Source organism: Chiloscyllium punctatum, chromosome 7 (genome assembly GCF_047496795.1).
Source record: "Chiloscyllium punctatum isolate Juve2018m chromosome 7, sChiPun1.3, whole genome shotgun sequence".
NCBI lineage: Eukaryota > Metazoa > Chordata > Chondrichthyes > Orectolobiformes > Hemiscylliidae > Chiloscyllium > Chiloscyllium punctatum.
The window spans coordinates 38025428-38037804 of NC_092745.1; the positions used below are offsets into that span (position 1 = coordinate 38025428).

Below are 12377 nucleotides of genomic sequence, written 5' to 3' on the forward strand. Positions count from 1 at the left end.
TAACACCTCCGAACAGAATGATTAGAAAACATCTGCCCGAGAGAATTCAATTTCTGTCATGTCGTGGTCATCACATTTGCTTCACATTGGAAAGGGCTCTGGTTCGAAACCAGGCAGAAGCATTTCTGTGAATTGCTGGTGTCAAAGCAAAGCACTGATTTCTGTGCCCAGAGATTAAGGGCTGTTGTGGCACCAGTGGGTAGTGTCCCTTGACAGAGATCTTGTTTCAAGGCCCACCTGCCCCAGACATGTACCATAACGTGTCTGAACTGGTGGATTAAAAAGCACCAGTGCTTGGAGATAGTCAAGATGGTTGTGAAAGAGACTATTGGCTGGCTATGCACATATAGCACACAGAACATTACAGCGCAGTACAGGCCCTTGGGCTCTTGATATCGCACCGATCTGTGGAACCAATCTGAAGCCCATCTAACCTACACTATTCTAATTTCACCCATATGTTTATCCAATGACCATGTGAATACCTTTAAAGTTGGCAAGTCTACTACTGTTGCAGGCAGTGCGTTCCACGCCCCTACTACTCTGAGTACAGAAACTACCTCTGACATCTGTCCTATATCTATCACCACTCAATTTAAAGATATGTCCCCTCATGCTAGCCAACACCATCAGAGGAAAATATAATGTATGTCTCACAAGGACATTGGAAATATCAGCAGAAGGAGACATTCAGCTCATCGAGTTCATTTTGCCATTCAATGAAATTGTAGCCAATCCATCAACTCCATTTCCCGCCCAATCCCCATATCATTTGAATCCATTTGAAACCAAATAGCTGTCATAGAATCATACAGCATCAAACCAGACCCTTCAGTCCAACTCTTCCATGCTGACCAGGTTTCCCAAACTGAACTAGTCTCACTTCCTTGTATTTGGCCCATATCCCTCTAAATCATTCCGAACCATGTACCTGTCCAAATATCTTTAAATGCTGTAACTGTATTTGCCTCTACCATTGCCTCTGGCAATTCATTCCAACATATGTATCACCCTCTGTGTGAAAAGGTTGCTTCTCAGCGCCCTTTTAAATCTTTCCCCTCTCATCTTAAATCTATGGTCTCTAGCTTTTGACTCCCCTATCCTAGGCAAAAGACCTTGTCTATTTACCCTATCCATGCTCCTCATGATTTTATAAACCTCTATAAGGTCACCCCCTCAGCCTCCTTTGCTCCAGGGGAAAAAAAACTCTCCCTATATCACAAACCCTCCAAGTCCCCTTAACATCCTTCTAAATCTTTTCTGCACCCCTTCCCAATTTAATAACACCTTCCTGTAGCAATGTGACCAGAATTGTGACCAGTACTCCAGAAGTGACCTCACCAATGTCCTGTACAGGTACAACATAACATCCCAACTCCGAAACTCAATGCACTGACTAGTAAAGACAAGCATACCAAACACCTTCTCACTACCCTGTCTACTTATGACAGTACTTTCATGGAACCATATACCTGCACCCCTAGGTCTCTTTGTTGGAAATTACTCTCCAGGGCCTTACTTGTGTAAGTCCTGCCTTGACTTGTCTCACCAAAATGCAACATTTGACATTTATCTAAATTAATCTCCATCTGTCTATTCCAGCTCTGAATAGATTCCACAACAGAGAGCCCACTGAGGCAGAGAACTCCAAAAATTCACAATCCTTCCAACTGAGGAATATCTATAACAGCGTTTCAGAATGTTCTTCTTTTAAACATGCTTTTCAGAAACCCGTGACTCCATCAGCTGAAGCTGCCCTGGCTCAAGTCAGCAGAGCATCTTGTTAACTAGCCTTTCTAATTAAAGTACAATGGATTCACAGCTCAGGGACATCTTTCTATCTACAGCACATGGAGTGCAGTGGTTCAAGAAGGCAGCTCACTACCACCTTCTCAGGCAATAAATGCTGGCCCAGCACGTATGCCTTTAAACAGATGCCGTTTTACAAATGATAAATGACTTGAAAGAGCAAATAAACGGTTACAATCACAAATGAGTAGAGCTTAATTGGCTGCTAACTACAAGCACTTATATTCAGTACTTGTCTGTTTAGGCTGGATACAGATAAAGTCCTGCCATTTGTAGGGGTCACATTCCTGGAAAATCTCGCAAACTGCAAGTTCGCCAATGGTGAACATGTTTTATGGAGAGTCAACTGGACCGCTTCCAACCTCCCCAACATAAAGATAGAATTCTGTAAAAAACACGCTTTTAAAAACTATAAAGATGTCTTATTGAAGAGGTTTAGCACTGGACTTACTGACACAAATACACAAATTAACAGTAATGTACAAATCACTGAACAATGATGTTGGCCCACGTACAGGAATGTAGCTGACGCACGTTCCAGACCTGAAAACACAATCATTATCATTACATTCAGTCCTTTGTGTTTGAGCCTTTTAAAATTTCTTTTGACATACCTTCCAAGTTTTATACCTTGCTCCTGAGAAGCATGGGAAGACTAACACCAGACCCACACTGGACAAAGCGGTGTACAGAGTGGCTTGTGTGGATCAACAAATAGTGAAGGTGGAACATTGGGACTTTACTTTGATCAGGATGGGGCCATGTACAACAGGAGTCAATCGGATGTCTCACTGCGCTGGGGTTACAAGAGTCAAATGCAGGGCAGCTAACTTGGAAATGTTGGGAGTGTTCCGAATCTATCTGAGACACCTGAACTCCACTTCAGATCATTTCCACACTTGGCTGTTTGATTTCCCCTCTGGACTCCAAGGGACCATTCTCCAGTGGGCAGATATCAGGCTATGCTCATGAAGCCACGACCCATGCCTCTCCCACTGCCCTCCCAGTTCACATTTTCTTTTCTCTTCCTATCTGCTGAATCCATGCAGGGTCTTTATTTTCTTCCCAGTTGGTAAGCCCATTAACTGTCAGCGTCCAAACCTGCAACCTCTACCGTCTGGGATAGGGGCAGGGAAGTGAATGGGACCCCCACCACCTCCAGGTTCTCCTCCAAGTCACATACTAGCCTGCCTTGGAACTGTATCACAGTTCCTTCTGTGGCATTGGGTCAAAATCCTGCAACTCCCTTCCAAATACTGCAGGTTTCCCTACCACTCCCATGGTCTGCAGCAGTTCAAGGAGACAGTACACCACCCCGTTTTCTGGGGCAATTATCATTGGTCAATAAATGTGAACAAGACTGAACTATCGGAAAGATTAGATTTTAGATTAAATTAGATTCGATTCCCCTAGTGTGGAAACAAGCCCTTCAGCCCAAGTCCACACCGACCCTCCGAACAGTAACCCGCCCAGACCCATTTCCCTCTGACTAATGCACCTAACACTATGGACAATTTAGCATGGCCAATCCATCTGACCTGCACATCTTTGGACTGTGGGAGGAAACCTTGTTGTGAAACTTGAAAGGGTTCAGAAAAGATTTACAAGGATGTTGCCAGGGTTAGAGGGTTTGAGCTACGGGGAGAGGCTGAACAGGCTGGGGCTGTTTTCCCTGGAGTGTCAGAGGCTATGGGGTGACCTTATAGAGGTTTACAAAATTATGAGGGGCATGGATAGGGTAAATAGAGTCTTTTCCCTGGGGTGAGGGAGTCCAGAACTAGAGGGCATAGGTTTAGGGTGAGAGAGGAAAAAAGTAAAAGAGACCTAAGGGGCAACGTTTTCAGGCAGAGGGTGGTACGTGTATGGAATGAGCTGCCAGAGGAAGTGGTGGAGACTGGTACAATTGCGACATTTAAAAGGCATCTGGAGGGGTATATGAATAGGAAGGGTTTGGAGGGATATGGGCTGGGTGCTGGCAGGTGGGACTAGATTGGGTTGGGATATCTGGTCGGCATGGACGGGTTGGACCGAAGGGTCTATTTCCATGACTGAAACTCAGGCAATCATCAGGAACTGTTGATCTGCCCCCTCCAGATTAAACCAGTTCATTCATAGAATCCCTACAGAGTGGAAACAGGCCATTTGGCCCAACAAGTCCGCACTGACCCTCCAAAGTGTAACCCAACTAGACCCATTCCCCTATCCTATTACTCTACATTTCCTCTGACTAATGCACCTAACCTACACAGCCCTGAACACTATGGCAATTTAGCATGGCCAATTGACCTATCCTGCACAGCTGTGAACTTTGGATTGAACCTGGGTCCCTGGCACAGTGTGACAGCAGTGCTAACCACTGAGCCACCATGCCGCCCACTGGAGTTGTACCAGTGGAGCGCTTCTGTGCAGACATGTCGGAGCCTTACACACATCACTGGGCTTTGACTGTGGCCTCTCCGTCAGGCTTCAATTCAGGAGGAGAGAATCCTACAGAGGAGACCATGAGTCTTTTTTTTTCCTCTCTGGCTTTGTGAGCAGTTAGGAAGAGTCCCTCGCTCCCTACCCCTGGGCCTCCAAGATGAGTATAGGCTTCCCCTGCTCTGGATGGTCCTCTTCCTACTCACAACAGCCTGATCACACTCTGAACCTTGTAGATGACTGACAGGCTTCAGAAGGTCAGGAGGTGAGTTACTCGCTGCTGAATTCTCATGGGAGCCTCTGACCTGCTCTTGGGGCCACAGTATATATGTGGCAGATTGCCACCTGAAGTTGTTTCATCAAATTCCAAGGGTGCGTTTAAGGAAACCACATAACGAGAAAGGAACAGAACAATATGTTGATGGGTGTGGAGGAGTCAGGGGTGAGGACACTTGTGTTGTGCATAGACCAGGTGGACTGAATGGCGTGTTTCTGAAAGTCCTGTAAATTCTCTTCTAATTCTATATAGGTAGATCTTATCGTTCAGAATAATCCAATACAGTCACTGCAACCTAATCCTTCCGATTAACATGACTTCCTGCTTTTGCAGTTGATTTGTGGAGGCAAAGAGTTACTGTCCTTTCAACATCAATAAAATTCTTAGGGATCTTTTCCTTTTCTGTAGTGACAAACTCTCAGTGGTTAACAGTGAGCAGCTCTGTGGCTCTGCTCACTGTGTACGGGGTCATTCACGTTTCAAATCTGAGAGAGAGAGAGAGAGAGAGAGAGAGAGAGAAAAAGAAATAGGAAATGCTCTTCAACAGATTGGGCTGCCTTGATAATCCACAATTGAGGGCAGGGACACAACACTGTTGGAAATTAACTGTTCCTCTCGGCTGCTGCCATTCACAAGTACATTTGGGGCTGTCTGACATCAATCAAAACTCTGCGGGGTTATAAGAAATACATAAACAAGTATAAAATCAACCCTGTAAGATCTTCAGGATATTGAAAAGGGAGTACCACTGAAGGCCTCGTAAACAACGGAGATGTCAGTGAACACAGGAATATAGCATCTGCCCCAAACACACTAAAAATTGGCTTTATGATCAAAGGAGTAGATGGTAATGTTGTCACAACAACATTACTGTGGCTGTCGCTTATATCTGACACTCCACTTCTGTTTCATTCTGATACAAGCTGGCTAGAGGTGTTTCACTCTGCCAAAAGCCCAAACACGCAGGGGAAATGCCACCTTTATCACAAAATGGCATTATCCACATGTCAAACTCTCGCCTGAATAAATTGAAGATCCAATAACTTACAAATCTCCTTCTGAGCACATGACCTCTACCACTTGGGAGGTAATGGGCAGCAGGTACATGAAAACACCACGACCTATACATTCCCCTCTGAGCCACTCTGACTAACGTACTGTTTCTTCATTGTTGCTGGGTCAAAATCTTGGACCTCCCTCTCAAAGGGACAAAATAAACTGCAGATGCTGGAGTCCAAAGTAGACAGGCAGGAGGTTGGAAGAACACAGCAAGCCAGGCAGCATCAGGAGCTGGAGAAGTCAACATTTTGGGTGTAACCCTTTTTCAGGTTACACCCGAAACGTCAACTTCTCCAGCTCCTGACGCTGCCTGGCTTGCTGTGTTCTTTCAGCCTCCTGCCTGTCTACACCCTCTCTAACGACATTGTGGGTCCACCATGGACTGCAGCAGTTCAAGAAGGCATCTCGCCACCATCTTCTCAGGAATTGGCAACAAACAGTGCACTGGCCAGCAACACTCACATCCCATGAATGAGTAAACAATGTATTTTTTAAAAAAACATTCAAGAGGTATGAGCATGCAATTCAGGCTGTCATTCCAGTGCAGTGCAGTGCCGAGGGAGAGCACAGTTCTCTCAGGTCAATATGAAAGATCTTGTGGCACACCTTTTGACAGCAGATGCCTCCTCTCCAGTATGCCGGCCAATCTCCGTCCCTCAACCAACATCGCAAAAATGGTTAGAGCACCTGCTCATTATCATGTTAGCATTTGTGGGTACTTACTGTGCATAAACTGGCTGTTGTAATTTCTGCCATTGACACTTTCTACACCTGCAACGGACTGAATTGGCTGAAAAGCACTTTGAGACATCCCAAAGATTTGAAAATGCCAAAACGTTTCCTTTCCTTTCAAAAGACCTTTAAGATATGAAACTGGACCTAATTTGTGGTTTTCTGTATGTTATCCCATGTAACACATACCAAAGATGTGGGTCTTCATTGAGACAGATATCTGGAAGTTTATTAATAGAACTATATGTATGACATCCGGGATATACCCTTACTTGGATTATTTTTATATTACTCGTTAGTGACCGACTAGCAAAATGGCTGGCTGCTTAAAAACAAACTGTATAATTATACAAGAGTGTCACAAGTCGTGATGTCACCGAGCTGTCTTAAAGGAATTGTGCCTTCCTGAGATCTGCACAGTAATACAACAGTATCCTTCACAGCTCACCTGGCATTCCTTACTCTTCCAAGCTAGATGCTTTAAGAAATCAGTTAGATGTCACCTCACCCCACTCCCTTCATTGTCTCACCCTGTTCACTCTCTGTCTGAACTAGGCAATATCCTCTGTTCTGCACTTTGTCCATTCTCCAACTGTCTGAAGATAAGGAGTAGCTGTGGATGCCTGCATGCCCCATGTGGATGGAACAAGACCTGCTGAGTTCACTGGCTGGATAAGCAGGCTGCGTAGTGTATTGTAGATACTAAAATGCGCGTATGAAGTGACCAGATAGAAGCATTTCAACAACGAAAATTGATCCTCTTGTCAAAGGGTGTGAAACTTCAGGCAAGTCATATGTTGGATCAGAATCCCCATCACTAAGCCTTCTACTGTTCGAGGGACAGGATGAACGTTAGGAATAGGAGGAGGTTATTCAGCTCCTTAAACCTGTTCCACCAGACCCTGCCTGATCAGTTCCCTGAATCCTATTTAGCTGTCTTTACCCCACACCACTTAGAACATCCACTAGTCACTCCCAGGTTTGGACGATCGTAAGATATAGGAACAGAATTAGGCCATTCAGCCCATCGAGGTAAAAACAATGACTGCAGATGCTGGAAACCAGATTCTGGATTAGTGGTGCTGGAAGAGCACAGCAGTTCAGGCAGCATCCATGTAGCTTCGAAATCGACGTTTCAGGCAAAAGCCCTTCATCAGGAATAAAGACAGTGAGCCTGAAGTGTGGAGAGATAAGCGAGAGGAGGGTTGGTGTGGGGAGAAAGTAGCATAGAGTACAATGGGTGAGTGGGGGACGGGATGAAGGAGGGGGTGGAGTGGATAGATGGAAAAGAAGATAGGCAGGTAGGACAAGTCTGGACAAGTCATAGGGACAGTTACTGAGCTGGAAGTTTAGAACTAGGGTGAGGTGGGGGAAGGGGAAATGAGGAAACTGTTGAAGTCCACATTGATGCCCTGGGGTTGAAGTGTTCCGAGGCGGAAGATGAGGCGTTCTTCCTCCAGGCGTCTGGTGGTGAGGAAGCAGCGGTGAAGGAGGCCCAGGACCTCCATGTCCTCGGCAGAGTGGGAGGGAGAGTTGAAATGTTGGGCCACAAGGCGGTGTGGTTGATTGGTGCGGGTGTCCCGGAGATGTTCCCTAAAGTTCTCTGCTAGGAGGCGTCCAGTCTCCCCAATGTAGAGGAGACCGCGTCGGGAGCAACGGATACAATAAATGATATTAGTGGATGTGCAAGTAAAACTTTGCTTTTTAGGGCCTTGGATAGAGGTGAGGGAGGAGGTGTGGGCGCAGGATTTACAGTTCCTGCGGTGGCAGGGGAAAGTGCCAGGATGGGAGGGTGGGTTTTAGATTAGATGAGATTACTTACAGTGTGGAAACAGGCCCTTCGGCCCTACAAGTCCACACCGCCCCGCCAAAGCGTAACCCACCCATACCCCTACATCTACATCTACCCCTTACCTAACACTACGGGCAATTTAGCATGGCCAATTCACCTGACCTGCACAACTTTGGACTGTGGGAGGAAACCGGAACACCCGGAGGAAACCCACGCAGACACGGGGAGAACGTGAAAACTCCACACAGTTAGTCGCCTGAGGCGGGAATTGAACCCGGGTCTCTGGCGCTGTGCCACAGTGCCGCCCACGGTGTTTGGGGGCCTGGAGTCTACCATCGAGTCTACTCTGTAATAGCTGATATGTTTCTCATACCCATTCTCCTGCTTTCTCCCCATAACCCTTAATCACAATCATTATCTGTACCAGGTTTTAGTCCAACAGGTTTATTTGGAAGCACAAGCTTTCGGATCACTGTTCTTTCATTGCGCTCCTAAACCTAGTGCTTCCAAATAAACCCGGTGTTGTGAGATTTTTAACTTTGTCCAACACCAGCACCTGCAAGTCATTATCTGTGCCAGTATTAACAAACCTCTGTGGGCAGAAAACCTTCGATGGGTGTAAAGTAGGGACAGTATTACAGTTAATCTTACAGTTAAAAACTGATGTTATGGACTAGGCCAGGTCATTCAAAACATTCTTAAGCAGGCAGCCCAGACCATAACTTTGCAATTTGTTTTGGTAAGTGCACAGTGAAAATTACCCAGATTAAGTTAGCTTGGTTGACTACTAGATTTTAAAACAGACAAACATTTATTCAAAAAAATTACGCAATGAAACACAAAGAACAGAATAAAGAACCCCTACAGAACTCAGTCTATCCAACTAGACTTACTTATACTGTTCCGAGTATACACAATAGTCCCAATAAGCAAACTCCCTTTAAAAACCAGTATAAGTGGAACACATGCTTACAGGTTAAAGTTGAAGGGCAGAGAGAGAGAGAGTTTCCACACAGCTCCCTGTTGAACTCCTTACCAATTCAAGACTGAACTAACTTGCTCAGCGAGAGAGCTGACCACTCCCCTCTCTTTATATCGGTCATTTCTAAAACATGACCACTTTGGCCTGACTCATCTGTTCACATATAAACAAAAGGCCTCTCAAGATCCTTTGCATCTCTGTACCAAACCAGACTGATCGGAGCCCGGCCTGGTTTATTACCCCCTCTGAAAAAAAAATCAAGGACAGTGTCTTCTGGAGCCAAGGAACAGCTTTTGGAAAGAAAGGACTAGCTTTGTGACACTGAACTTTGATCATAACTAGCAGTGAAAGGAAACCTGGTGATATGTGGGTTGACACAAGATAAAAAGACCTTGATTTTTGCAAACATCTAACAGGTTCACCTATAGCCTTTAGGGAAGGGATCTTGACACCACCTTCTAGTTTCTGCACCCAAGCTTACAACTCACTTCACTGCCGACACCTATCAGGAGGTGGGAATTAGGGCCCCATTTTAAAATCTGCATTCACTGATCCCTCAACATTAGCAGTTATAACAAATGGTTTTCATAAAATCTGTGTGGAATATTGGTGTGTGACACTGCGTCCCCAGAGTAGTTCTGGTATGTCAACTGTGTCTCAGTGGTTCAAGGACAAAGTGTCGGGGATTCAACCCCCACCAAGAGCCTTTCAGCCTATAAACCTTCTGACAGTCCCTGTGCAGTGCTGAGTTACAGCTGCACTGTGGGGGGGCACTGCCTTGGAAAACACATTAAACCATGTCTGCTCTCCGAGGTGAACATAAAAGATCTCAGAGTCATAGACTCTTGATACAGGCAGGGGATTTTTCCTCTGTACCCCGGCCAATTTCTATCCCCCATCCGTAAAGGGTTAATACTCAAATACGTAAATAGTGAAGTACATCAGTCAATGTAAAGTTGCCCTGTAGTAAATGTTGTCCTGTTGCTCTCTCTCATTCACGATGCTGATGGTTTAACCTAAGAGTCAACACAGCTCAGGCAAGAGGAGCGCTTGAGAAGGAGAGTCCTTCATGGTAACTTCAGCCAGTGCAGGAACTGAACTTGTGTGGTCAACATCACTCTACACTGCAAGCCAACCTGCCAGCCAAATGAGCTAACCCACCCCCAGTACATCAGCAGAGATGCAGGAGATCACACAACAGGGAGACTCTGGAGTGAGCTGCTGTGTGGAGGTTGTTCCAAGTCGAAGAGGGTATATAATTCATAGGATGTTGAACAAAAGGTAATCTTACCAAGATCTTAGCTCAAGCAGTCTCTCTCAGCTTCAAACTGTGGGCTGTAACCAGCAATATACATTGCCCTTTCAACTCAGTTAAAGCAGGCCAAAGAAACTGTGTTTCCAGGTGGACATGAGGATATCTGACTGCAGCTAATAAGGCACGATTAGCTAGTGAACTGTTAGTGTATAGGATCGATCAATATGCTGCTGCTTTCAGTTAATGCATGACCAAATGAGCTTGCAGGTAAGCTCGGAGCCAAGGCTGAGCAGCAGTGAATCAGATTTTTATTGACAGGCCTGACATTTACATCAGGTAAAGGTGAGTGACAGAGAAGAGAAACAGCTACTCCCAGGTACTGGTCTGTGTTTCGGATCTCATCCATCACCCAGAAATGAGTTAACCCTTGGGAACCCAGCTCTCTCACTGTCCATCAGTTAATCTGGGCTGCAACTCCTCCAAGGTGAGACCTTTGCTGGGGTCCTGTCCCCACAGCTGAATGCACCATGCCCTCCCACATGGGGGAGCCTGTCAACATTGGATAATGATGTGGAGATGCCGGATTTGGACTGGGGAGGACAAGGTCAAAAATCAAACGACACCAGGTTATAGTTCATGTTGAAATTGCAAGCTTTCGGAGCTCTGCTCCTTCCTCAGGCATGATATAATAGGGGGGTGTAAGACACAGTATTTATAAGCAAAACTTTAGCAACTTTTAAAACTCGTTGCCATTGTTGAATCATTTAATCAGTTTGGTAGACCGCTGATTAAGCATCAGTTACATTCATGAGGAGGGAGAGAAATCAGGGGCCCCTTGTGCAACTGCTGGCCTGGGTACCCAATCCAACCTGAGCACAGCTGGGCTATCTTCTCAAGCACTGATGTAGCCCACTGTCCCACACCATGCTTTCACCTCTTCATATTCCAGCACTCTTCACATAAAAGCAATATTCTATTTGCCATTTTTAGACTAATTTTCAATAACTTTGGACAGTGTCATCTAAATCTCTCTAGCTCCACAGTGCCTTCTTTCCTCCTTTTGAGAGTCACAGAGCTGTAAAGCATGGAAACAGACCCTTTGGTCCAACTGTCCATGCTGAACAGATATCCTAAATTAATCTAGTCCCATTTGCCAGCACTGGCCTATATCCCTCTAAACCCTTCCTATTCATATACCCATCCAGATGCCTCTTAAATGTTGCAATTGTACCAGCCTCCATCACATCCTCTGGCAGCTCATTCCATACACCTACCACCCTCTGCCTGAACAAGTTATCCCTTAGGTCCCTTTTACATCTTCCCCCTTTCACCCCATGCCCTCTAGTTCTGGACTCCCCCACCCCAGGGAAAAGATCTTGTCTGTCTATCCTATCCATGCCACTCATGATTTTATAAACCTCTATAAGGTCATCCTCCAACGCTTCAGGGAAAACAGCCCCAGCCTGTTCAGCCTCTCCCTACAGCTCAAGTCCTCCAACCCTGGCAACATCCTCGTAAATCTTTTCTGAAACCTTTCAAGTTTCACAACATCCTTCTGATAGCAGGGAGACTGGAACTGCACACAGGATTCCAAAAGTGGCCTAACTAATGTCCTGCATAGCCGCAACATGAGAAAAAACTTACTTCAAATCTTGCTTCAAAAGTGGTTGACCTGACCTGGCCAAACAGCCTTTTTTCCCAACTCTGTGTACTTTGACAACTATCAAGCAAAACATCAGAGCTAATGGCATCAAGTTGGTCATTGAGATTCCAGCTTTGTTGGCCCCTACACCAGAATTGGGTTTGGGTTGGGGTGGGGGTGGGCTCAGAGACAGGAAAGGATTCACTGAATGAGAAGATCACACGGGCAGCTTTTTCTTTTAGAAAGTGAACATGTGCAATTTTTCTAGTTGCTGCTAAGTGTGCAAGGTAAGAAAATATGGCACCATGGCAACCAGCTGGTGTAAAGGAACTGCTCCATTGATCGGTAGCAAGTGGTCGGGTAGAAAAATGAGTCACGATTCCATCAATCTGAATGCCTTCTGAGCTCTGT

General features: G+C 45.6%; 1 protein-coding gene across 3 annotated transcripts in view; it reads right to left on the minus strand.

The window, feature by feature from the left end:
* LOC140479597 (retinoic acid receptor RXR-gamma-A-like) overlaps nucleotides 1-12377 on the minus strand; it is a 334953-nt gene that overhangs the window by 293211 nt on the left and 29365 nt on the right. The window lies entirely within an intron of this gene.